General features: G+C 44.4%; 1 pseudogene; it reads left to right on the forward strand.

Annotated features, from left to right (window-relative positions):
- Nucleotides 1-9,738: 9,738 nt before the first annotated feature.
- Nucleotides 9,739-25,686, forward strand: LOC107429344 (uncharacterized; annotated as a pseudogene).
- Nucleotides 25,687-26,496: the final 810 nt, after the last annotated feature.

Here is a 26,496-nt window from a genome sequence, read left to right on the forward strand (position 1 = left end):
TGTAGGTCAATGTTAAAAGTTTCTTAATTACTGGCATTTTGTATTCTCTCTATTAATTTGACTTTTTAATATAACAATTAAATTTTCATGTAATGGATAACATTAACGCCACATTAATTTTTTAATAAAAAATTAATTTAAGAGTAATGCTAAAGGCACATTAGTCTATAAACATATCTATTAAAAGTATATATATCACTATATGATTGGTTAAATTTGTTAATATAAACCTAGAGATTGATAAGTAAACTTTGAAAAAACAAGTATTATTAAATTTAAACCAATCAAATAATGACTCATATTTTTTATAGATATGTTGATAGACTAAATGGTAGCTGAGTAGCATTATTTTTAAATACAAATTGGTCATATAACAAAAAGAAAATGAATAAATCTCTTATTTCTTTATTTTTTTTCCAACTCACAAATTTCATCTAGTACAAATATTTCCATCTGAAGAATTCAGCAAGAAAAATTCAATAGTATCTATCACTATTACAAGCCTACAACAAAAAAGTTCATGAAAACTAACATGATAAACAGACTACGGGCATGAGATTAATATACAAGTAACCCATTTATTCATTGAAAATTTAATATATTTTATTTTCTTTGATAAATTGGGGAAGGGGATTTGAAAATTTATTAATCATATCATAGTTATGTGAAAATATCTTTGCCTTTCTTCTTTATCAAAGTCCTGTGCGCAAATTCGAATTCTCCCTTTATTTACATTTTTTTTCTTATAAATTAGGGAGGTGGGATTTTTTTATCACCACACTTTGAACTTAGGATCTAGAGATTATCACAAGTGATTATTATTAAGTGGGCTGTCCGACGAAGACAATTTATCTATATCTTATATAAATAATAAATTAAAACTTTCTTATATCAGTTTGTACATGTAGCATTAATGATATATATGTATATATATATATATAGGAGAGAGAGAGAGAGAGAGATTCAACTAAATAAAATATTATCGGCATCAATTTTGAATAGTCTACCTATCAAGAATTTTACTAGATATAATGACCTAATTTTTTTTATACATACATAGATCACCGTGCACATTTATTCTAATGAATGCAAATGATATTAAATGTTCATACAATATCAAATAAGATAACTCTTAAGAATCTGTTTATACAACATAGAAACTAAACTACAGGGACAAAATTTCCATACTAGATGACAAAACTTTTATGTATAAAATTAACTTTTGTCACTACAGAAGTAGTTTGTCAAGAAAGTTAAAGAATTTTTTGTGACAAATGTAACACCCCGTCCCGAATCGCACCGGAATCCGTGCACGTTGACCGAGGTTGACCGTTGACCGTTGACCGAAGGGGTCAAAGTTGACTTTTTGACTCGGTGGGAATTTCGAGTTGACCAGGGTACCGTGGCGAAGTGCATGACGCCTTGAGTTCGTAGACTAGTAGCACGTCGAAAACGGAGCTACGGTTTGAAAGTTATGGGCAAAACAAGTTGAAGTGTAAACTGTCTAAAAGGTGCCGGGAGTTGACTTTTTCTTGTGATGTAATTGTGAGTTGACTCTTGTATGGTTGTAAAGTACTCGTCGATACGAGTTCATAGACTAGCGGCACGCTTAAATCGGACATCCGGTTAAAAAGTTATGGACGTTTGAAGTTTACCGGATACCGTATTATTTTAATGTTTTTGGGTCGTGAACAGTGAAATGCCACGTGTCAGCTTCTGAGTGGTCCACGTGGCATGAACAGTGTCACACAGGGTTTTAATTTTGAAAAACTCTCGGGGAAGAGAGAGAAGAGAGAGAAAGAGAGAGAGGAGAGAGAAAGAGAGAAAGAGGACCCGCCGGCCGCCGGCCATTTTCACGTTTTTCCGGCCTAGTTACTGTACACGCGCCGGCCAGCCAGATTGCCCACCTCATTTCCGGCAAAACCTCCAAATTTCACGGCGAACGGCCGCCGGACGCGCCCGGATCGGACGTCCGAAGTTTGGCGGCGATTTTTCCCCTCCACCGCCGGCCACCGCGAATCGGCACTGTTCCGGCCATTTTCCGGCCACACGCGCCTGACAGCCTTGATCCTCTCCTCAAGTCCGGCCTACCCACCAAAAATCACGACCATCGGACCACCGACGCGCCGGGATCGGAGCGTTTTCCGGCGAGGGGTCGAAAATCTTCAAACGGTGATTTCTCCGCCGTCCGACCTCCGTTTTGCTCACCGTCGGTCCCGTTGGATTGCTCTCCTCACGATCTACAAATCTGCAAAATTTCACAGCAAACGGCCACCGTCGGAAATTACTGTTCCGGCGACGGTTGCCGGTGACGTGGCGGCCCGCCGGAAATTACTGTTCCGGCGAGTACCCCGAAAATTCCGGCCAGCTCCAGTCCGCAGTGTTCGACCTCCTGAACCCAAATCCGACTTCCGTTTCCACCAATTCGCGACGGTTTGGGAGAATTGCGGAGCCGAAACCCGAAAAGCTTCCCGATAAAATTCCGACCCCGTCGGGTACGATCATCGGAAATTAAGACCGGATCTGTGATTAGCATCACTCGAGCTTCGATTCGGTATATAATTCGTAAATTTTAGTTATCGTTTGGTGTTCGCTCCCCGGGTACCCATTTGGGGATTACCCGAATAAAATATTAATATTTGTGGTTTTGGTACTGTGGATGTTTTAGGTGCACGTGCAAGTAGCGGAGTCGATCCTGCGGAGGATCTTGATTGAGATACGTGCACAAGGTGAGTGACCCACCTTCAAATTAATTTTGGGGAATTTAATTGATGAATATATTATGTGTGAATTAAATATTTGGAATTTAATTTCTATGTGCCAAATATTTATTGAATTTATTGTAGAATTATTTATGAATTTATTGGATTTAAGAAAATGCGAATTCTACAATTTATGCCATGTGGAATTATTTTATGGTTTTGAGGATTTTGAAATTGGTGTGGTTTTAATGGTAAATTGGGCACGATTTGAATTTCAAATATTTCAAGGAAAATATTTGGTTATGTTGGTGATTTCAATTTTTATAAAATATGCCCATGAAATATTATGAGATTTGATTATGAGATTTTGAGCATTATTTATGCTATTGGGAAAATGTGGATATTTGAATTGATGGATTTGAAAGTTGGTGGATTTGAAAATCATGAAATTTATGGCATTGATTACAAAGAAATTGTGGGAAAATTCCCGGTTCAAGCGGATGGATTATGCCCGCTATGTTTATGAAAAATGTGAAATTTGTTTTATAATTTAAATTGTGGATTTTATGATTTTTAGATGCACCGTGCACGTACTGGTGTTCTGATTATGTGATATGGTATATGTGATATGGATATTGTGCACACGGATATGATTAGCGCGCAGGTGGGTGTGAGTAGCGCGCGGTTGATATTATGAGGGTGTCCTGTGGATGCCATCGGAGAGGGCGGCCACCCCCCATTGGCCGGGACACCAGGTTAGCAGCGGCGCAGTGGGACGCCACGCGACCGTATGCCGGTTTCTTTCTATAACCTCCTGTCTGGCGGTACCTTGGGACGCTGGGTACTGTTGGCGCCACTGGTATATAGTGGGTGCATCAAATTATTTTCAGAACTGTGTTTTAAAAATAAAATGTTAATGAAAAATATAATTGTTACCGCTTCTGGTATTTAATTGATGTCTTGGTTTTCGGGAAATATGAATAAAGGGTTTTGTGAAAATGTTTTAAAAGGGGAACCTTTCCAACTGAGAGAATTGTAAGGGTTTTGAGAGACATTATTATTTCCAAATAATTATTATTTATATACCTATTACCGTGGTATGATAGTGTAGAGTAGTAGGGTCGCTCACTGAGATGATTAGCATCTCACACTCTTAAATTCCGTTCCTCTAGGTACCAGGTTGTCGGTGTTCACTCGGAGCGGACTTGATCTTCCTCGCTGTATTTGTTCGCGCAGTACCTTGTTCTTCTTTTACTGCAGTTGTAATATTTCGTTCACTTTTGCTGTATTCTGTATTTTGTAGTACTTCATAAAGCTCTGTATACTGTATGGGACACTTATGTATTTGTATTGCACTGGATTACTGTATTTTTATTTTGGAGTGCTGAAATTTGTGGAACCAGTTCGTCGTACTGTGGGAGGAATAAGGGAACAATTATAGAAGTGTGTTTTCAGTGCAGGAAATTTTGTGGTAAGTCCATCCCTTAGGGGAGGTTCTGCCGGATCTTCCACAGAAGGGTCCGGTAGGGTTTCCCTGGGATCAGGGCTTGTCTAGGGTTCCGGTGGGGAACTTTGGACGGGTCCTGACAGTTGGTATCAGAGCCAGGTTCTTGTAATCCTAAGGGACTGTGCATTGCTGTACAGCCCATCCGTAAATTCCTTCCTTTTGTAATCGTGCTTAAGTGTCCCTGTTTCTAAACTCTTGTTTGTTTCTTCAGTAATCGACTACGATGAGTCGGCGGGACACACGTAGAACTCGGGAACGCTCGGCTGAGAGTTCCGGGAGTCGATCAAGCCTTAGAGATCTGGTCTCTCAGCTAACTAGAGCCTTAGGAGGTTCAAGCTCTAGTAACCGATCCGTGGATCAGGCTCGACGTTTAGGAGCCGTGGAGTTCGATGGAAGCCAAGGCCCAGCTGCAGCCTTGAAGTGGCTATCCAGCATGGAGAAAATCTTGGAAGAGGGGATGCAGTGCCCCGATGAGGATATGGTGAGGATTTCTGGGTTCATGTTAGAGGGAGACGCCCGGAAGTGGTGGCAAATGGAGAAGACCCGGAGAAGGCATACGTGGGACCAGTTCAAGATTGCCTTCTCTACTGAGTTCTGTCCTCCTGCCTACCGTGAGGCGAGAAGGAGAGAGTTCGAGGGACTGCGCCAGGGAAACATGACGGTGACAGAGTACGAAAGGAGGTTCCGGGAGCTGTCAGAGTTCTGCATGCACTTGATTCCCGACGATCACGCGAAGAAGGTGAGGTTCATAGACGGGTTGAACGAGAGCATCGGCTACACCCTTTCTGGGTCAGTACACCCCACCTATCAGTCCGCCAGGGATGCAGCGCTCGAGCTAGAGAGACAGGCGGAGATACACAGACCCTCGAGGCGCAGACCGTTCGAAGGTTCGTACAGCGGGGTACCTCGACAGGGGGCATCTAAGAAGAGTCATAGTTCAGGCTCAGACAGTGGTGGGTTCAGCCCTCGAGGCAGATTTCAGAGGAGAGGCGGCTATCGTATGCCCCAACCAGTGCGCCATTCCATCAGCGGCGGCACGAGCTCATATCAGCACTCTGGGTTTAGCCCCAAGCCATTCTGCAGACGTTGCAATAGAGCACACCATGGGATTTGCCAGTTTGAGGGTGTGTGCTTTCAGTGTGGACAGGCGGGACATATTAAGAGAAATTGCCCTTATGGAGAGGCGGGAGTGTTAGGGGCGAGCCCACCATCACATCAGGCCAGTGGATCGCGGGGTCAGAGTTCCCGAGGGAGTTATTGTAACACCCCGTCCCGAATCGCACCGGAATCCGTGCACGTTGACCGAGGTTGACCGTTGACCGTTGACCGAAGGGGTCAAAGTTGACTTTTTGACTCGGTGGGAATTTCGAGTTGACCAGGGTACCGTGGCGAAGTGCATGACGCCCTGAGTTCGTAGACTAGTAGCACGTCGAAAACGGAGCTACGGTTTGAAAGTTATGGGCAAAACAAGTTGAAGTGTAAACTGTCTAAAAGGTGCCGGGAGTTGACTTTTTCTTGTGATGTAATTGTGAGTTGACTCTTGTATGGTTGTAAAGTACTCGTCGATACGAGTTCATAGACTAGCGGCACGCTTAAATCGGACATCCGGTTAAAAAGTTATGGACGTTTGAAGTTTACCGGATACCGTATTATTTTAATGTTTTTGGGTCGTGAACAGTGAAATGCCACGTGTCAGCTTCTGAGTGGTCCACGTGGCATGAACAGTGTCACACAGGGTTTTAATTTTGAAAAACTCTCGGGGAAGAGAGAGAAGAGAGAGAAAGAGAGAGAGGAGAGAGAAAGAGAGAAAGAGGACCCGCCGGCCGCCGGCCATTTTCACGTTTTTCCGGCCTAGTTACTGTACACGCGCCGGCCAGCCAGATTGCCCACCTCATTTCCGGCAAAACCTCCAAATTTCACGGCGAACGGCCGCCGGACGCGCCCGGATCGGACGTCCGAAGTTTGGCGGCGATTTTTCCCCTCCACCGCCGGCCACCGCGAATCGGCACTATTTCGGACGATAAACAGTACACGCGCCTGACAGCCTTGATCCTCTCCTCAAGTCCGGCCTACCCACCAAAAATCACGGCCATCGGACCACCGACGCGCCGGGATCGGAGCGTTTTCCGGCGAGGGGTCGAAAATCTTCAAACGGTGATTTCTCCGCCGTCCGACCTCCGTTTTGCTCACCGTCGGTCCCGTTGGATTGCTCTCCTCACGATCTACAAATCTGCAAAATTTCACAGCAAACGGCCACCGTCGGAAATTACTGTTCCGGCGACGGTTGCCGGTGACGTGGCGGCCGCCGGAAAGTACTGTTCCGGCGAGTACCCTGAAAATTCCGGCCAGCTCCAGTCCGCAGTGTTCGACCTCCTGAACCCAAATCCGACTTCCGTTTCCACCAATTCGCGACGGTTTGGGAGAATTGCGGAGCCGAAACCCGAAAAGCTTCCCGATAAAATTCCGACCCCGTCGGGTACGATCATCGGAAATTAAGACCGGATCTGTGATTAGCATCACTCGAGCTTCGATTCGGTATATCATTCGTAAATTTTAGTTATCGTTTGGTGTTCGCTCCTCGGGTACCCATTTGGGGATTACCCGAATAAAATATTAATATTTGTGGTTTTGGTACTGTGGATGTTTTAGGTGCACGTGCAAGTAGCGGAGTCGATCCTGCGGAGGATCTTGATTGAGATACGTGCACAAGGTGAGTGACCCACCTTCAAATTAATTTTGGGGAATTTAATTGATGAATATATTATGTGTGAATTAAATATTTGGAATTTAATATCTATGTGCCAAATATTTATTGGATTTATTGTAGAATTATTTATGAATTTATTGGATTTAAGAAAATGCGAATTCTACAAATTTATGCCATGTGGAATTATTTTATGGTTTTGAGGATTTTGAAATTGGTGTGGTTTTAATGGTAAATTGGGTACGATTTGATTTTCAAATATTTCAAGGAAAATATTTGGTTATGTTGGTGATTTCAATTTTTATGAAATATGCCCATAAAATATTATGGGATTTGATTATGATATTTCGAAAAATTATTTATGCTTGGAAAAAAATGTGGATATTTGAATTGATGGATTTGGAAGTTGGTGGATTTGAAAATCATGGAATTTATGGTATGGATTATAAGGAAATTGTGGAGAATTTCCCGGTTCAAGCGGATGGATTATGCCCGCTATGCTTATGAAAAATGTGAAATTTGTTTTATGATTTAAATTTATGGATTTTATAATTTTTAGATGCACCGTGCACGTACTGGTGTTCTGATTATGTGATATGGTTAGTGTGCACACGGTTGTGATTAGCGCGCAGGTGGGTGTGAGTAGCGCGCGGTTGATATTATGAGGGTGTCCTGTGGATGCCATCGGAGAGGGCGGCCACCCCCCTTTGGCCGGGACACCAGGTTAGCAGCGGCGCTGTGGGACGCCACGCGACCGTATGCCGGTTTCTTTCTATAACCTCCTGTCTGGCGGTACCTTGGGACGCTGGGTACTGTTGGCGCCACTGGTATATAGTGGGTGCATCAAATTATTTTCAGAACTGTGTTTTAAAAATAAAATGTTTGGAAACTGAATTGGAATTAAAAATATAATTGTTACCGCTTCTGGTATTTAATTGATGTCTTGGTTTTCGGGGAATATGGATAAAGGGTTTTGTGAAATTGTTTTAAAAGGGGAACCTTTCCAACTGAGAGAATTGTAAGGGTTTTGAGAGAAAATATTATTTCCAAATAATTATTATTTATATACCTATTACCGTGGTATGATAGTGTAGAGTAGTAGGGTCGCTCACTGAGATGATTAGCATCTCACACTCTTAAATTCCGTTCCTCTAGGTACCAGGTTGTCGGTGTTCACTCGGAGTGGACTTGATCTTCCTCGCTGTATTTGTTCGCGCAGTACCTTGTTCTTCTTTTACTGCAGTTGTAATATTTCGTTCACTTTTGATGTATTCTGTATTTTGTAGTACTTCATAAAGCTCTGTATACTGTATGGGACACTTATGTATTTGTATTGCACTGGATTACTGTATTTTTATTTTGGAGTGCTGAAATTTGTGGAACCAGTTCGTCGTACTGTGGGAGGAATAAGGGAACAATTATAGAAGTGTGTTTTCAGTGCAGGAAATTTTGTGGTAAGTCCATCCCTTAGGGGAGGTTCTGCCGGATCTTCCACAGAAGGGTCCGGTAGGGTTTCCCTGGGATCAGGGCTTGTCTAGGGTTCCGGTGGGGAACTTTGGACGGGTCCTGACAGTTGGTATCAGAGCATAGGTTCTTGTAATCCTTAGGGACTGTGCATTGCTGTACAGCCCATCCGTAAATTCCTTCCTTTTGTAATCGTGCTTAAGTGTCCCTGTTTCTAAACTCTTGTTTGTTTCTTCAGTAATCGACTACGATGAGTCGGCGGGACACACGTAGAACTCGGGAACGCTCGGCTGAGAGTTCCGGGAGTCGATCAAGCCTTAGAGATCTGGTCTCTCAGCTAACTAGAGCCTTAGGAGGTTCAAGCTCTAGTAACCGATCCGTGGATCAGGCTCGACGTTTAGGAGCCGTGGAGTTCGACGGAAGCCAAGGTCCAGCTGCAGCCTTGAAGTGGCTATCCAGCATGGAGAAAATCTTGGAAGAGGGGATGCAGTGCCCCGATGAGGATATGGTGAGGATTTCTGGGTTCATGTTAGAGGGAGACGCCCGGAAGTGGTGGCAAATGGAGAAGACCCGCAGAAGGCATACGTGGGACCAGTTCAAGATTGCCTTCTCTACTGAGTTCTGTCCTCCTGCCTACCGTGAGGCGAGAAGGAGAGAGTTCGAGGGACTGCGCCAGGGAAACATGACGGTGACAGAGTACGAGAGGAGGTTCCGGGAGCTGTCAGAGTTCTGCATGCACTTGATTCCCGACGATCACGCGAAGAAGGTGAGGTTCATAGACGGGTTGAACGAGAGCATCGGCTACACCCTTTCTGGGTCAGTACACCCCACCTCTCAGTCCGCCAGGGATGCAGCGCTCGAGCTAGAGAGACAGGCGGAGATACACAGACCCTCGAGGCGCAGACCGTTCGAAGGTTCGTATAGCGGGGTACCTCGACAGGGGGCATCTAAGAAGAGTCATAGTTCAGGCTCAGACAGTGGTGGGTTCAGCCCTCGAGGCAGATTTCAGAGGAGAGGCGGCTATCGTATGCCCCAACCAGCGCGCCATTCCATCAGCGGCGGCACGAGCTCATATCAGCACTCTGGGTTTAGCCCCAAGCCATTCTGCAGACGTTGCAATAGAGCACACCATGGGATTTGCCAGTTTGAGGGTGTGTGCTTTCAGTGTGGACAGGCGGGACATATTAAGAGAAATTGCCCTTATGGAGAGGCGGGAGTGTTAGGGGTGAGCCCACCATCACATCAGGCCAGTGGATCGCGGGGTCAGAGTTCCCGAGGGAGTTATGCAGTAGGAGGTTCATCGGGATCAGTCCCACAGCCTGTTGGACCGAGCAGGGGTAGAGGACGGAGGCCCCAGCAGACAGGGCAGGGTCGAGTGTTTGCGATGACGCAGCAGGAGGCCCTAGCTACACCGGACGTCGTGGCAGGTACGTTGAATATACTTGGTAATGATGCATTAGTACTTATAGACCCGGGAGCAACACATTCATTTATCTCCAAGGAATTCGTCACTCGGGTCGGTATGACCCCTACTTCTTTAGAATGTCTAGTAGAGATAGCCACTCCTGCAGGAGAATCCTTGTGGCCTAGCCAGTTAATCAAGGAATGTTTCTTCTGCATCGAAGATCAAGTGATGGAGGCGGACTTGATCCTGTTGGATCTGTCCGGACTTGATGTAATTTTGGGCATGGATTGGTTGGCAAGGAACCATGCATCTGTAGACTGTTTCAGCAAGGAAGTTACATTCAGGAGGCCAGGGTTGCCAGAAGTAGTATTCCGTGGAGGAGTTGGAAGGCCCTTACCGAGGTTGATATCTACCTTTACCGCCAAGAAGCTACTGAATAAAGGTTGCCAGGGGTATTTGGCTCATGTGATAGATACCCGAGTAAGTGGGGTCAGGTTGGAAGACATGCCCGTTGTGAGGGATTTCCCGGACGTGTTTCCTAAGGAGTTACCAGGATTGCCTCCGGAAAGGGAAGTTGACTTTCCCATTGAATTGATTCCAGGCACCGTGCCTATTTCTCTACCACCGTATCGGATGGCTCCAGCGGAGTTAAGGGAGCTAAAGGTCCAGTTGCAAGATTTGGTAGATAAGGGGTTTATTAGACCAAGTATATCGCCGTGGGGAGCCCCAGTTTTGTTTGTAAAGAAAAAGGATGGTAGTCTAAGGCTGTGTATAGACTACCGACAACTTAATAAGGTCACCATTCCTAATCGCTATCCGTTGCCAAGGATAGATGATCTATTCGACCAACTCCAAGGTGCCAAGGTGTTCTCCAAGATCGACTTGAGGTCGGGATACCATCAGTTAAGGATCCGAGAGTCGGACATTCCTAAGACTGCCTTTAGGACGAGGTACGGACATTATGAATTCCTAGTGATGTCGTTCGGACTCACCAATGCCCCAGCAGCTTTCATGGACTTGATGAATAGGGTGTTTCGTCCGTACTTGGATCATTTTGTCATTGTATTTATCGATGACATTCTGATCTATTCAAGGAGCCAAGAAGAGCACGTGAGGCATTTGAAGAGAGTGCTCCAAACTCTAAGGCAGCATCAGCTATATGCTAAATTCGACAAGTGTGAATTCTGGTTGAATCAAGTGGGTTTTCTCGGACATATCGTGTCGGCAGAAGGTATCTATGTGGACCCTGATAAGGTAAAGGCAGTGTTGAGTTGGGAGCGCCCTACCACTGTGAGGGAGGTACGAAGTTTTCTTGGATTAGCGGGTTACTACCGTCGTTTTATTGAAGGGTTTTCAAGGATTGCCGGGCCGCTTCATAGATTGACCCGAAAGAATGTTGAATTTAGTTGGACGGACAGGTGTGAACAGAGTTTTCAGGAGTTGAAGCAAAAGTTGACATCCGCACCTGTTTTAACTTTACCTGATGGGAATGAAGGTTTTGAAGTTTATTGTGATGCATCCCATCAAGGGTTGGGTTGCGTGCTAATGCAGAATCAAAGGGTGGTAGCGTATGCATCTCGGAAATTGAAGCAGCACGAACAGAATTACCCTACGCACGACTTAGAATTGGCGGCGGTAGTCTTTGCTCTAAAGAAGTGGAGGCACTACTTGTATGGGGCCACGTGCCAAATCTATACCGACCACAAGAGCCTCAAGTATATTTTCACTCAGAAGGAGTTAAATATGAGGCAAAGGCGATGGATGGAGTTGTTAAAGGATTATGACTGTGTGATTGACTATCACCCGGGTAAGGCGAATGTAGTGGCAGATGCTTTGAGTAGGAAGGCTACTGGATCCCTTGCTCACATCCAAGTCATCCAACTACCTCTCATGGTGGAGTTGAAGAAGATGGGGGTGTTAATGCATATGCATCCTTCAGGAGTTCTCATGGCTAGCTTCCAGGTACGACCGGTGTTGGTGGATCGTATAGTAGAGACCCAAATGGAAGATCCTAAGTTGAGGACAATTAAGGGCAAGGTACAAGAAGGTCTTGATCCGGAATTTTCCATAAGGAGGGATGGAGCCCTCGTGTATAAAGGACGACTTTGCGTTCCGGATATCCCAGGACTCAAGAAGGAGATTTTGGAGGAGGCGCATAGCTCGATGTATGCGATGCATCCTGGGAGTACCAAGATGTATCGGACGCTTGTTAAGTATTATTGGTGGATTGGTATGAAGAGAGAAGTGGCAGACTTTGTATCAAAGTGTTTGATTTGTCAACAAGTGAAAGCAGAAAGACAGAAGCCTTCGGGACTACTCCAACCTTTACCGATTCCCGTGTGGAAGTGGGAAGAACTCAACATGGACTTCGTATTCAAGCTTCCTTCCACACCTAGAAGGTACGACGGCATTTGGGTAATCATTGATCGTCTCACCAAGTCGGCACACTTCCTACCGGTACGAGAACGTTTTTCGCCCGAGAAGTTAGCCCAGTTGTTCGTGCAACGCATTGTAAGTCTTCATGGAGTACCGTTAGCCATCGTCTCCGATCGAGATCCGCGCTTTACTTCACGACTATGGCGGAAGTTGGCTGATGCACTAGGAGCAAGACTTAACTACAGCACCGCTTTTCACCCACAATCTGATGGACAAGCAGAGCGCACAATCCAGACATTAGAAGACATGCTAAGGTCTTGCATTATGCAATTTAGCGGTAGCTGGGATGAACAACTGCCACTGATAGAGTTTGTCTACAACAACAGTTATCAAGCGAGTACTGGAATGTCCCCGTATGAAGCTTTATATGGGAGGCAGTGTCGGACACCTTTGTGTTGGAGTGAGGTAGGAGAAGAGAGGCTCCTTGCAACAACTAATGCGGTCGGATCTGAGTATTTAAGGATGACCTTGGACAAGGTGAAGATCATTAGGGATCGATTGAAGGTTGCCCAAGATAGACAGAAGAGTTACGCCGATGTGCGTAGAAAGGATTTGGAATTCGAGGTAGGAGATTGGGTATTCCTAAAACTATCTCCATGGAAAGGAGTAGTACGTTTTGGACGACGAGGTAAGTTGGGTCCTCGTTATATTGGGCCTTACGAGGTTACGGAGAGGATTGGCCCGGTGGCGTATAGGTTGGCGTTACCGGAAGAGCTAGCTCGAGTACACAACGTGTTTCATGTGTCGATGCTACGGAAGTATATTGCAGACCCTTCGCACGTACTCGAGAGTCCGGATATAGAGATAAGGGAAGATCTTTCGTATGTGGAGCAGCCAGTACAGATTTTGGATCGCGAGGAACGCACGCTACGCAACAAGACTATTCCTCTAGTTAAGGTCTTATGGCGGAACCACTTGGTCGAGGAAGCAACGTGGGAACCCGAAGCACAGATGCGTGAGCAGTACCCGTATCTGTTCCAGTGACGTGCGGAAATTTCGAGGACGAAATTTTTGTAAGGGGGGAAGGCTGTAACACCCCGTCCCGAATCGCACCGGAATCCGTGCACGTTGACCGAGGTTGACCGTTGACCGTTGACCGAAGGGGTCAAAGTTGACTTTTTGACTCGGTGGGAATTTCGAGTTGACCAGGGTACCGTGGCGAAGTGCATGACGCCCTGAGTTCGTAGACTAGTAGCACGTCGAAAACGGAGCTACGGTTTGAAAGTTATGGGCAAAACAAGTTGAAGTGTAAACTGTCTAAAAGGTGCCGGGAGTTGACTTTTTCTTGTGATGTAATTGTGAGTTGACTCTTGTATGGTTGTAAAGTACTCGTCGATACGAGTTCATAGACTAGCGGCACGCTTAAATCGGACATCCGGTTAAAAAGTTATGGACGTTTGAAGTTTACCGGATACCGTATTATTTTAATGTTTTTGGGTCGTGAACAGTGAAATGCCACGTGTCAGCTTCTGAGTGGTCCACGTGGCATGAACAGTGTCACACAGGGTTTTAATTTTGAAAAACTCTCGGGGAAGAGAGAGAAGAGAGAGAAAGAGAGAGAGGAGAGAGAAAGAGAGAAAGAGGACCCGCCGGCCGCCGGCCATTTTCACGTTTTTCCGGCCTAGTTACTGTACACGCGCCGGCCAGCCAGATTGCCCACCTCATTTCCGGCAAAACCTCCAAATTTCACGGCGAACGGCCGCCGGACGCGCCCGGATCGGACGTCCGAAGTTTGGCGGCGATTTTTCCCCTCCACCGCCGGCCACCGCGAATCGGCACTATTTCGGACGATAAACAGTACACGCGCCTGACAGCCTTGATCCTCTCCTCAAGTCCGGCCTACCCACCAAAAATCACGGCCATCGGACCACCGACGCGCCGGGATCGGAGCGTTTTCCGGCGAGGGGTCGAAAATCTTCAAACGGTGATTTCTCCGCCGTCCGACCTCCGTTTTGCTCACCGTCGGTCCCGTTGGATTGCTCTCCTCACGATCTACAAATCTGCAAAATTTCACAGCAAACGGCCACCGTCGGAAATTACTGTTCCGGCGACGGTTGCCGGTGACGTGGCGGCCGCCGGAAAGTACTGTTCCGGCGAGTACCCTGAAAATTCCGGCCAGCTCCAGTCCGCAGTGTTCGACCTCCTGAACCCAAATCCGACTTCCGTTTCCACCAATTCGCGACGGTTTGGGAGAATTGCGGAGCCGAAACCCGAAAAGCTTCCCGATAAAATTCCGACCCCGTCGGGTACGATCATCGGAAATTAAGACCGGATCTGTGATTAGCATCACTCGAGCTTCGATTCGGTATATCATTCGTAAATTTTAGTTATCGTTTGGTGTTCGCTCCTCGGGTACCCATTTGGGGATTACCCGAATAAAATATTAATATTTGTGGTTTTGGTACTGTGGATGTTTTAGGTGCACGTGCAAGTAGCGGAGTCGATCCTGCGGAGGATCTTGATTGAGATACGTGCACAAGGTGAGTGACCCACCTTCAAATTAATTTTGGGGAATTTAATTGATGAATATATTATGTGTGAATTAAATATTTGGAATTTAATATCTATGTGCCAAATATTTATTGGATTTATTGTAGAATTATTTATGAATTTATTGGATTTAAGAAAATGCGAATTCTACAAATTTATGCCATGTGGAATTATTTTATGGTTTTGAGGATTTTGAAATTGGTGTGGTTTTAATGGTAAATTGGGTACGATTTGATTTTCAAATATTTCAAGGAAAATATTTGGTTATGTTGGTGATTTCAATTTTTATGAAATATGCCCATAAAATATTATGGGATTTGATTATGATATTTCGAAAAATTATTTATGCTTGGAAAAAAATGTGGATATTTGAATTGATGGATTTGGAAGTTGGTGGATTTGAAAATCATGGAATTTATGGTATGGATTATAAGGAAATTGTGGAGAATTTCCCGGTTCAAGCGGATGGATTATGCCCGCTATGCTTATGAAAAATGTGAAATTTGTTTTATGATTTAAATTTATGGATTTTATAATTTTTAGATGCACCGTGCACGTACTGGTGTTCTGATTATGTGATATGGTTAGTGTGCACACGGTTGTGATTAGCGCGCAGGTGGGTGTGAGTAGCGCGCGGTTGATATTATGAGGGTGTCCTGTGGATGCCATCGGAGAGGGCGGCCACCCCCCTTTGGCCGGGACACCAGGTTAGCAGCGGCGCTGTGGGACGCCACGCGACCGTATGCCGGTTTCTTTCTATAACCTCCTGTCTGGCGGTACCTTGGGACGCTGGGTACTGTTGGCGCCACTGGTATATAGTGGGTGCATCAAATTATTTTCAGAACTGTGTTTTAAAAATAAAATGTTTGGAAACTGAATTGGAATTAAAAATATAATTGTTACCGCTTCTGGTATTTAATTGATGTCTTGGTTTTCGGGGAATATGGATAAAGGGTTTTGTGAAATTGTTTTAAAAGGGGAACCTTTCCAACTGAGAGAATTGTAAGGGTTTTGAGAGAAAATATTATTTCCAAATAATTATTATTTATATACCTATTACCGTGGTATGATAGTGTAGAGTAGTAGGGTCGCTCACTGAGATGATTAGCATCTCACACTCTTAAATTCCGTTCCTCTAGGTACCAGGTTGTCGGTGTTCACTCGGAGTGGACTTGATCTTCCTCGCTGTATTTGTTCGCGCAGTACCTTGTTCTTCTTTTACTGCAGTTGTAATATTTCGTTCACTTTTGATGTATTCTGTATTTTGTAGTACTTCATAAAGCTCTGTATACTGTATGGGACACTTATGTATTTGTATTGCACTGGATTACTGTATTTTTATTTTGGAGTGCTGAAATTTGTGGAACCAGTTCGTCGTACTGTGGGAGGAATAAGGGAACAATTATAGAAGTGTGTTTTCAGTGCAGGAAATTTTGTGGTAAGTCCATCCCTTAGGGGAGGTTCTGCCGGATCTTCCACAGAAGGGTCCGGTAGGGTTTCCCTGGGATCAGGGCTTGTCTAGGGTTCCGGTGGGGAACTTTGGACGGGTCCTGACAGTTGGTATCAGAGCATAGGTTCTTGTAATCCTTAGGGACTGTGCATTGCTGTACAGCCCATCCGTAAATTCCTTCCTTTTGTAATCGTGCTTAAGTGTCCCTGTTTCTAAACTCTTGTTTGTTTCTTCAGTAATCGACTACGATGAGTCGGCGGGACACACGTAGAACTCGGGAACGCTCGGCTGAGAGTTCCGGGAGTCGATCAAGCCTTAGAGATCTGGTCTCTCAGCTAACTAGAGCCTTAGGAGGTTCAAGCTCTAGTAACCGATCCGTGGATCAGGCTCGACGTTTAGGAGCCGTGGAGTTCGACGGAAGCCAAGGTCCAGCTGCAGCCTTGAAGTGGCTATCCAGCATGGAGAAAATCTTGGAAGAGGGGATGCAGTGCCCCGATGAGGATATGGTGAGGATTTCTGGGTTCATGTTAGAGGGAGACGCCCGGAAGTGGTGGCAAATGGAGAAGACCCGCAGAAGGCATACGTGGGACCAGTTCAAGATTGCCTTCTCTACTGAGTTCTGTCCTCCTGCCTACCGTGAGGCGAGAAGGAGAGAGTTCGAGGGACTGCGCCAGGGAAACATGACGGTGACAGAGTACGAGAGGAGGTTCCGGGAGCTGTCAGAGTTCTGCATGCACTTGATTCCCGACGATCACGCGAAGAAGGTGAGGTTCATAGACGGGTTGAACGAGAGCATCGGCTACACCCTTTCTGGGTCAGTACACCCCACCTCTCAGTCCGCCAGGGATGCAGCGCTCGAGCTAGAGAGACAGGCGGAGATACACAGACCCTCGAGGCGCAGACCGTTCGAAGGTTCGTATAGCGGGGTACCTCGACAGGGGGCATCTAAGAAGAGTCATAGTTCAGGCTCAGACAGTGGTGGGTTCAGCCCTCGAGGCAGATTTCAGAGGAGAGGCGGCTATCGTATGCCCCAACCAGCGCGCCATTCCATCAGCGGCGGCACGAGCTCATATCAGCACTCTGGGTTTAGCCCCAAGCCATTCTGCAGACGTTGCAATAGAGCACACCATGGGATTTGCCAGTTTGAGGGTGTGTGCTTTCAGTGTGGACAGGCGGGACATATTAAGAGAAATTGCCCTTATGGAGAGGCGGGAGTGTTAGGGGTGAGCCCACCATCACATCAGGCCAGTGGATCGCGGGGTCAGAGTTCCCGAGGGAGTTATGCAGTAGGAGGTTCATCGGGATCAGTCCCACAGCCTGTTGGACCGAGCAGGGGTAGAGGACGGAGGCCCCAGCAGACAGGGCAGGGTCGAGTGTTTGCGATGACGCAGCAGGAGGCCCTAGCTACACCGGACGTCGTGGCAGGTACGTTGAATATACTTGGTAATGATGCATTAGTACTTATAGACCCGGGAGCAACACATTCATTTATCTCCAAGGAATTCGTCACTCGGGTCGGTATGACCCCTACTTCTTTAGAATGTCTAGTAGAGATAGCCACTCCTGCAGGAGAATCCTTGTGGCCTAGCCAGTTAATCAAGGAATGTTTCTTCTGCATCGAAGATCAAGTGATGGAGGCGGACTTGATCCTGTTGGATCTGTCCGGACTTGATGTAATTTTGGGCATGGATTGGTTGGCAAGGAACCATGCATCTGTAGACTGTTTCAGCAAGGAAGTTACATTCAGGAGGCCAGGGTTGCCAGAAGTAGTATTCCGTGGAGGAGTTGGAAGGCCCTTACCGAGGTTGATATCTACCTTTACCGCCAAGAAGCTACTGAATAAAGGTTGCCAGGGGTATTTGGCTCATGTGATAGATACCCGAGTAAGTGGGGTCAGGTTGGAAGACATGCCCGTTGTGAGGGATTTCCCGGACGTGTTTCCTAAGGAGTTACCAGGATTGCCTCCGGAAAGGGAAGTTGACTTTCCCATTGAATTGATTCCAGGCACCGTGCCTATTTCTCTACCACCGTATCGGATGGCTCCAGCGGAGTTAAGGGAGCTAAAGGTCCAGTTGCAAGATTTGGTAGATAAGGGGTTTATTAGACCAAGTATATCGCCGTGGGGAGCCCCAGTTTTGTTTGTAAAGAAAAAGGATGGTAGTCTAAGGCTGTGTATAGACTACCGACAACTTAATAAGGTCACCATTCCTAATCGCTATCCGTTGCCAAGGATAGATGATCTATTCGACCAACTCCAAGGTGCCAAGGTGTTCTCCAAGATCGACTTGAGGTCGGGATACCATCAGTTAAGGATCCGAGAGTCGGACATTCCTAAGACTGCCTTTAGGACGAGGTACGGACATTATGAATTCCTAGTGATGTCGTTCGGACTCACCAATGCCCCAGCAGCTTTCATGGACTTGATGAATAGGGTGTTTCGTCCGTACTTGGATCATTTTGTCATTGTATTTATCGATGACATTCTGATCTATTCAAGGAGCCAAGAAGAGCACGTGAGGCATTTGAAGAGAGTGCTCCAAACTCTAAGGCAGCATCAGCTATATGCTAAATTCGACAAGTGTGAATTCTGGTTGAATCAAGTGGGTTTTCTCGGACATATCGTGTCGGCAGAAGGTATCTATGTGGACCCTGATAAGGTAAAGGCAGTGTTGAGTTGGGAGCGCCCTACCACTGTGAGGGAGGTACGAAGTTTTCTTGGATTAGCGGGTTACTACCGTCATTTTATTGAAGGGTTTTCAAGGATTGCCGGGCCGCTTCATAGATTGACCCGAAAGAATGTTGAATTTAGTTGGACGGACAGGTGTGAACAGAGTTTTCAGGAGTTGAAGCAAAAGTTGACATCCGCACCTGTTTTAACTTTACCTGATGGGAATGAAGGTTTTGAAGTTTATTGTGATGCATCCCATCAAGGGTTGGGTTGCGTGCTAATGCAGAATCAAAGGGTGGTAGCGTATGCATCTCGGCAATTGAAGCAGCACGAACAGAATTACCCTACGCACGACTTAGAATTGGCGGCGGTAGTCTTTGCTCTAAAGAAGTGGAGGCACTACTTGTATGGGGCCACGTGCCAAATCTATACCGACCACAAGAGCCTCAAGTATATTTTCACTCAGAAGGAGTTAAATATGAGGCAAAGGCGATGGATGGAGTTGTTAAAGGATTATGACTGTGTGATTGACTATCACCCGGGTAAGGCGAATGTAGTGGCAGATGCTTTGAGTAGGAAGGCTACTGGATCCCTTGCTCACATCCAAGTCATCCAACTACCTCTCATGGTGGAGTTGAAGAAGATGGGGGTGTTAATGCATATGCATCCTTCAGGAGTTCTCATGGCTAGCTTCCAGGTACGACCGGTGTTGGTGGATCGTATAGTAGAGACCCAAATGGAAGATCCTAAGTTGAGGACAATTAAGGGCAAGGTACAAGAAGGTCTTGATCCGGAATTTTCCATAAGGAGGGATGGAGCCCTCGTGTATAAAGGACGACTTTGCGTTCCGGATATCCCAGGACTCAAGAAGGAGATTTTGGAGGAGGCGCATAGCTCGATGTATGCGATGCATCCTGGGAGTACCAAGATGTATCGGACGCTTATTAAGTATTATTGGTGGATTGGTATGAAGAGAGAAGTGGCAGACTTTGTATCAAAGTGTTTGATTTGTCAACAAGTGAAAGCAGAAAGATAGAAGCCTTCGGGACTACTCCAACCTTTACCGATTCCCGTGTGGAAGTGGGAAGAACTCAACATGGACTTCGTATTCAAGCTTCCTTCCACACCTAGAAGGTACGACGGCATTTGGGTAATCATTGATCGTCTCACCAAGTCGGCACACTTCCTACCGGTACGAGAACGTTTTTCGCCCGAGAAGTTAGCCCAGTTGTTCGTGCAACGCATTGTAAGTCTTCATGGAGTACCGTTAGCCATCGTCTCCGATCGAGATCCGCGCTTTACTTCACGACTATGGCGGAAGTTGGCTGATGCACTAGGAGCAAGACTTAACTACAGCACCGCTTTTCACCCACAATCTGATGGACAAGCAGAGCGCACAATCCAGACATTAGAAGACATGCTAAGGTCTTGCATTATGCAATTTAGCGGTAGCTGGGATGAACAACTGCCACTGATAGAGTTTGTCTACAACAACAGTTATCAAGCGAGTACTGGAATGTCCCCGTATGAAGCTTTATATGGGAGGCAGTGTCGGACACCTTTGTGTTGGAGTGAGGTAGGAGAAGAGAGGCTCCTTGCAACAACTAATGCGGTCGGATCTGAGTATTTAAGGATGACCTTGGACAAGGTGAAGATCATTAGGGATCGATTGAAGGTTGCCCAAGATAGACAGAAGAGTTACGCCGATGTGCGTAGAAAGGATTTGGAATTCGAGGTAGGAGATTGGGTATTCCTAAAACTATCTCCATGGAAAGGAGTAGTACGTTTTGGACGACGAGGTAAGTTGGGTCCTCGTTATATTGGGCCTTACGAGGTTACGGAGAGGATTGGCCCGGTGGCGTATAGGTTGGCGTTACCGGAAGAGCTAGCTCGAGTACACAACGTGTTTCATGTGTCGATGCTACGGAAGTATATTGCAGACCCTTCGCACGTACTCGAGAGTCCGGATATAGAGATAAGGGAAGATCTTTCGTATGTGGAGCAGCCAGTACAAATTTTGGATCGCGAGGAACGCACGCTACGCAACAAGACTATTCCTCTAGTTAAGGTCTTATGGCGGAACCACTTGGTCGAGGAAGCAACGTGGGAACCCGAAGCACAGATGCGTGAGCAGTACCCGTATCTGTTCCAGTGACGTGCGGAAATTTCGAGGACGAAATTTTTGTAAGGGGGGAAGGCTGTAACACCCCGTCCCGAATCGCACCGGAATCCGTGCACGTTGACCGAGGTTGACCGTTGACCGAAGGGGTCAAAGTTGACTTTTTGACTCGGTGGGAATTTCGAGTTGACCAGGGTACCGTGGCGAAGTGCATGACGCCTTGAGTTCGTAGACTAGTAGCACGTCGAAAACGGAGCTACGGTTTGAAAGTTATGGGCAAAACAAGTTGAAGTGTAAACTGTCTAAAAGGTGCCGGGAGTTGACTTTTTCTTGTGATGTAATTGTGAGTTGACTCTTGTATGGTTGTAAAGTACTCGTCGATACGAGTTCATAGACTAGCGGCACGCTTAAATCGGACATCCGGTTAAAAAGTTATGGACGTTTGAAGTTTACCGGATACCGTATTATTTTAATGTTTTTGGGTCGTGAACAGTGAAATGACACGTGTCAGCTTCTGAGTGGTCCACGTGGCATGAACAGTGTCATGCAGGGTTTTAATTTTGAAAAACTCTCGGGGAAGAGAGAGAAAGAGAGAGAGGAGAGAGAAAGAGAGAAAGAGAGAGAGAGGACCCGCCGGCCGCCGGTCATTTTCATGTTTTTCCGGCCTAGTTACTGTACACGCGCCGGCCAGCCAGATTGCCCACCTCATTTCCGGAAAAACCTCCAAATTGCACGGCGAACGGCCGCCGGACGCGCCCGGATCGGACGTCCGAAGTTTGGCGGCGATTTTTCCCCTCCACCGCCGGCCACCGCGAATCGGCACTGTTCCGGCCATTTTCCGGCCACACGCGCCTGACAGCCTTGATCCTCTCCTCAAGTCCGGCCTACCCACCAAAAATCACGACCATCGGACCACCGACGCGCCGGGATCGGAGCGTTTTCCGGCGAGGGGTCGAAAATCTTCAAACGGTGATTTCTCCGCCGTCCGACCTCCGTTTTGCTCACCGTCGGTCCCGTTGGATTGCTCTCCTCACGATCTACAAATCTGCAAAATTTCACAGCAAACGGCCACCGTCGGAAATTACTGTTCCGGCGACGGTTGCCGGTGACGTGGCGGCCCGCCGGAAATTACTGTTCCGGCGAGTACCCCGAAAATTCCGGCCAGCTCCAGTCCGCAGTGTTCGACCTCCTGAACCCAAATCCGACTTCCGTTTCCACCAATTCGCGACGGTTTGGGAGAATTGCGGAGCCGAAACCCGAAAAGCTTCCCGATAAAATTCCGACCCCGTCGGGTACGATCATCGGAAATTAAGACCGGATCTGTGATTAGCATCACTCGAGCTTCGATTCGGTATATAATTCGTAAATTTTAGTTATCGTTTGGTGTTCGCTCCCCGGGTACCCATTTGGGGATTACCCGAATAAAATATTAATATTTGTGGTTTTGGTACTGTGGATGTTTTAGGTGCACGTGCAAGTAGCGGAGTCGATCCTGCGGAGGATCTTGATTGAGATACGTGCACAAGGTGAGTGACCCACCTTCAAATTAATTTTGGGGAATTTAATTGATGAATATATTATGTGTGAATTAAATATTTGGAATTTAATTTCTATGTGCCAAATATTTATTGAATTTATTGTAGAATTATTTATGAATTTATTGGATTTAAGAAAATGCGAATTCTACAATTTATGCCATGTGGAATTATTTTATGGTTTTGAGGATTTTGAAATTGGTGTGGTTTTAATGGTAAATTGGGCACGATTTGAATTTCAAATATTTCAAGGAAAATATTTGGTTATGTTGGTGATTTCAATTTTTATAAAATATGCCCATGAAATATTATGAGATTTGATTATGAGATTTTGAGCATTATTTATGCTATTGGGAAAATGTGGATATTTGAATTGATGGATTTGAAAGTTGGTGGATTTGAAAATCATGAAATTTATGGCATTGATTACAAAGAAATTGTGGGAAAATTCCCGGTTCAAGCGGATGGATTATGCCCGCTATGTTTATGAAAAATGTGAAATTTGTTTTATAATTTAAATTGTGGATTTTATGATTTTTAGATGCACCGTGCACGTACTGGTGTTCTGATTATGTGATATGGTATATGTGATATGGATATTGTGCACACGGATATGATTAGCGCGCAGGTGGGTGTGAGTAGCGCGCGGTTGATATTATGAGGGTGTCCTGTGGATGCCATCGGAGAGGGCGGCCACCCCCCATTGGCCGGGACACCAGGTTAGCAGCGGCGCAGTGGGACGCCACGCGACCGTATGCCGGTTTCTTTCTATAACCTCCTGTCTGGCGGTACCTTGGGACGCTGGGTACTGTTGGCGCCACTGGTATATAGTGGGTGCATCAAATTATTTTCAGAACTGTGTTTTAAAAATAAAATGTTAATGAAAAATATAATTGTTACCGCTTCTGGTATTTAATTGATGTCTTGGTTTTCGGGAAATATGAATAAAGGGTTTTGTGAAAATGTTTTAAAAGGGGAACCTTTCCAACTGAGAGAATTGTAAGGGTTTTGAGAGACATTATTATTTCCAAATAATTATTATTTATATACCTATTACCGTGGTATGATAGTGTAGAGTAGTAGGGTCGCTCACTGAGATGATTAGCATCTCACACTCTTAAATTCCGTTCCTCTAGGTACCAGGTTGTCGGTGTTCACTCGGAGCGGACTTGATCTTCCTCGCTGTATTTGTTCGCGCAGTACCTTGTTCTTCTTTTACTGCAGTTGTAATATTTCGTTCACTTTTGTTGTATTCTGTATTTTGTAGTACTTCATAAAGCTCTGTATACTGTATGGGACACTTATGTATTTGTATTGCACTGGATTACTGTATTTTTATTTTGGAGTGCTGAAATTTGTGGAACCAGTTCGTCGTACTGTGGGAGGAATAAGGGAACAATTATAGAAGTGTGTTTTCAGTGCAGGAAATTTTGTGGTAAGTCCATCCCTTAGGGGAGGTTCTGTCGGATCTTCCACAGAAGGGTCCGGTAGGGTTTCCCTGGGATCAGGGCTTGTCTAGGGTTCCGGTGGGGAACTTTGGACGGGTCCTGACAACAAAGGTAGTGGCAACATAGATACAAACACAATTTTATTTTATATCAATTTAGTGACTAAAATAATATTTTAACCATAAAAAAGCTCTACCATGGAGGATCATTTTTTGCTTTCACTTTCATTGGTCCTCCCAGTCTTCATCATTGCTTTCATCTACTATGTATTCAAGACAAAATCCAATAACAATCCCAAACTTCCTCCGAGTGTTTCTCCATTTAACTCAGTGAATTAATAATGCAGCTACAAAAGAAAATATTTAGAAAAGTTATAAACAATTTTCATTGAAATTTATAAATAGCACTACAAGAAATTCATTCAATAATGAAAATACTCTTAGCTGCAATTATAAAATTGTCTTGTGACAACAAATAATAATTTGCCTGATAAAAATAATTTATAACTAAAAACCGTAAACTTGGTAACAAGCTATGGTGAAACTAGCTTCAAATATAATTTTATGATTAAAAACTTGTAAGTAAATCTTTTTGCATCAGTAACCTTTTTTTTATGATATCTTCGTTACAATTATCTTTGTTACAAATAATTTTTATTAGCTACAAATGCGTCACTTTTATCACAAATATATACTTTTTAATTACAATGTGTATATTTGTTACTAAGAATTCTGACACTAAAATTTCTGGTAGCTTAGTGAGCTGATCATCGTAGTTTATTTATTTATATTATATAGTTATTAACTGTTTGAGGAACACGTACAGAACAATTGGAGATAGCAAGCTCCAAAAGCCCTGGTGAGCCATTAAATTGGGGAAATATACAGAAGATGAAGTACTCATGGAATATAGCGCTCGAAGTGATGAGGCTAAGACCGCCTGTTTTTGGTCTTTAGAGAGGCTATAACCGACTTCACTTATGAAGGTTATACAATTCCTAAAGGATGGAAGGTAAAATGAATTATTAAGTAACTTTCATTTTCCTAATTTTAATTTGTATACTTTTCTTGTATAGAAACATTAGTAATTGACTTCAAAAATATTCCAAATAGCTTAAATTTTTAGAAAAATATTGGTAATTCAATATGATATAAAAGTAATAGGAAAAAGGTATAATGCTCTTGATAACTCCAATGCTGAAAGCATGTAAAAATCCAATTTGAACCTATAAGATGGTTGAGCCTATACTTAAAGGTGGAGTGGAAAGATCATATATAATGATAACTCATCCCTTAACAGTATAAACTTTGACAATTGTGGTAATTAATTCAACATAACCAAATTCAAATTCAAATATTTGTTTTAGATATGTATAGTCCGTCTTTTATCATGCAAATTTAATAATATTATACTAATCATAATATAATATAATTTATGTTTACATATATATAGAGATTTATATAGGTATGGTGGTCAGTGAGCAGCACAAATAGGAACCCGGAGTTATTCCCAAAACCAGAAGAGTTTGATCCTTCAAGGTTTGATGAAGCACCTCCTCCAGCATAATCAAATGTCCCATTTGGAAGCGGTCCTCGAAGCTGTCCAGGAAAAGATTATGCTCGGATGCAAATTCTAACATATCTCCACCATTTAGTGAGAAGGTTCAATTGGGATGTAATAAATCCCAATTGCAAGGTTTTAGGAGGAATGAATCCCATCCCATATGAAGGCCTTCCTATTCGCCTTCCAAAATACTAAATTTCTGCATGGTATTTGAGCAATATATATATATATATAGGTAGTCAATTGCTTCCCAGGCAGTCAGAATAAGTCACAGCAATAGTTTTTGTCTGTGGCAATTGACAACCATACGTCTCTGTCTTTGCATTTCATCATCTTTCTAGTTTTCCATTTCTACATAAAATAATTAAGCCATGTAATTTTCCTTGCCAGCTGTACAAGAATTTCTTTTGTCCAATCATCTTTGCGGCTTTGCCAAATTTAACAAATGACGTCGAAGTTCCATGTTTTTTTTTTTTTTTTTTTTTTTGGATAATATATTGAAGTAATGATTGCATATTAGTATCTTTTTATTTGGAGAAGATGCATTTTTGGTCTTCACTAAGTTTATTTAAATTTTTTTTTTTTTTTTGGTTAGTATTTTAAACCTATAGTTTCAAAGCTTTTCATTTTTAACAACTTTAATCTGTATAATTACAATTTAATAAAAATCGCATTGAATGAAAATGAAACTATTAAATGCCTTTTGCAATTACAAGTGCAAACTTTTTGGAGGAAAAAAAAAAAAAAAGTGCGTGCCACCCTCTAATCTCTATCGAACCAATTAAAAGATGAAATCATTAATATACACAGTTCTTTTGTGTCTTTCTTGAGGCCGTTGTTATCAAAATTAAGGAACCACAAAGACCAGGATTAGTAATACCTTATACTACCGACCGATCAATCTGTTAAATGACTTATTTTTTTCACTCTTTCGGATCAGATATTGGAAATGCTGGTATTGTTCAAGAAGATATTGGTTTTTATTTTTTATTTTGGTTTTAAAAA

The sequence above is a fragment of the Ziziphus jujuba genome, chromosome 12 (assembly GCF_031755915.1).
Source record: "Ziziphus jujuba cultivar Dongzao chromosome 12, ASM3175591v1".
Classification (NCBI taxonomy): Eukaryota; Viridiplantae; Streptophyta; class Magnoliopsida; order Rosales; family Rhamnaceae; genus Ziziphus; species Ziziphus jujuba.